Raw genomic sequence first — 2,095 nt, forward strand, 5'->3', positions numbered from 1 at the left:
GAACCGCTGCACCGAGAGCACCCGCAGGAAGATCTTGTGAGCCCTCACCCCCTACACCAGCCACCCCCTGCTTTATCTCCACCAGCTCCTGCATGGCCAGGGCTCAGGGCCAGATGGGGGGATCCGGGGGGCTCTGGCAGTTGCTGCAGGCCCCAGGGCTGCTGGCCAGGTGGGTGCAGCCCAGCACCCATCTCCATCCACCTTGGTGAGCCCAAGGTGTCCCCATGGCACCCTGAAGAGGGACACAGCCCTGCTCCTCTGGCCTCTACAGCCACTGGGGACCCCTTGGCACTAGGTCCCCCTTCTATCCCCTATTTGTATTTTGAATGATTTTGTGTTTTTCACCAATAAAGCAGAGACACTTTATAATTCCAGTGTCTGCCTGGTCAGTGCAGTCACTGGGCAGTGACAAGGTGGCAGGAAAGATGTTTCTCCTGGGGGGATTGGGCAAGAGTCTCTTGTGAAATATCCCAGTGGGGAGGAAATCTGGCTGGGGGGGGGGACAAAAGGATTGCAGCTTCCTCCTGGAAGTGGCTGCTTTGCTTCCTTTAGTGGAAACCTAGTGCTGAGCTGTGGGGATAGGGTGTTGGCTGGGGTGGGCTAGGAAGCTGCCCTGAGGGGGGTGAGGGCTGTCTTGGGGTGTCACCACAGCCAGCCCTGCCACCACCACCCCAATTGGTTTGGGTCTGGGTTGGGGTCTGGATGTAGGTTTGGGTCTGGGTTTGGGTCTGGTTCTAGGTTCAAGTTCAGTGTCTGGGTTTGCATCTGGAATGGGGTCTGGGTTTGGGTCTTGGTTTAGGTCTAGATCTGGGTTTGTGTTTTGGGATGGGGTCTGGGTTAGGGTTTGTGTTTGGGATGGGGTCTGGGTTAGGGTTTGTGTTTGGGATGGGGTCTGGGCTGGGGTCTAGGTGTAGGTTTGGGTCTGGGTTTTGGTCTGTGAGAAACGTTTGTGGCACCAGTGAACAGGCCCAAACGGATCCTTCAGCAAAGCACAGTTTATTTACACTCTTGCAAGGATGGGTGACCTAAACAAATAGGCACCCCCATAGCCAGGTGAATATTCCCTATTCCCAAGGCAAAGTTCCCTCCCCTGTTTCCCCACTGGCTGGGTACTCCAGGGTTTCCAGCCCATCCGACGCTTCTAATGATCCTGTAAGTTTCCCCCCTGTTCACACAAGCCACTCTCGCAGGTTATTTTTTTTTTACCTTTTAAGGTATAATTCTGACCTTTCTTGCCCCCTTGGCTGTCTTCCCAATCACCAACATGATCTGTACCTACTGGTGTCATCCTGCCCTGAGGAGCAAGATAGAAGTGGCTTTGTTGGGTCTGATCTTGGCCACAAATCCTGCTCCATGTTTGGATCCCCCAGATGGAGCCCAATTCAGTCCCTCAGTTTCTTGGGCCATAAACCACCCCGGTGTCACTGGGATGTGCAGATACCTCACTTCTCAGGCTGTTACATCCCTCACACCAGGGTATATATAAGAAAAACCCCAACAATTTGCTTCTAACACCAGGATGTGAACACAACACTGCATTTCATTTCTAACAGTCTGGGTTTAAATCTGGGTCAGAGACCAGGTTGGGTCTAGGTTTGGGTCTGGGTCTGGGTTTGGGTCTAGGTTTGGATTTGGGTCTAGATTTAGGTTTGGGTCCAAGTTTGGATTTGGGTCCAGATTTGGGTCTAGGTTTGGGTCTAAGTTTGGGTTTGGGTCCAGGTTTAGGTTTGGATTTGGGCCTGGGTCCAGGTTTGGGTCTGGGTCTAGGTGTGGGTTTGGGTCCAGGTGTGGATCTGGGTCTAGGTCCAAGTTTGGATTCGGGTCTAGGTTTAGGTTTGGGTCTGGGTTTGGATTCGGGTGCAGATTTGGACTCGGGTCCAGCTTTGGGTCCAGGCCCAGGTGTGTCTGTGTGCCCAGGTGTGTCTGTGTGCCCGGCTCTGGATGCGGGTCCAGGTGTGTCTGTGTGCCCAGGTGTGTCTGTGTGCCCGGCTCTGGATGCGGGTCCAGGTGTGTCTGTGTGCCCAGGTGTGTCTGTGTGCCCGGCTCTGGATGCGGGTCCAGGTGTGTCTGTGTGCCCAGGTGTGTCTGTGTGCCC

This window comes from Chaetura pelagica, unplaced genomic scaffold (assembly GCF_000747805.2).
Source record: "Chaetura pelagica isolate M959 unplaced genomic scaffold, ChaPel_1.0 scaffold49, whole genome shotgun sequence".
Classification (NCBI taxonomy): Eukaryota; Metazoa; Chordata; class Aves; order Apodiformes; family Apodidae; genus Chaetura; species Chaetura pelagica.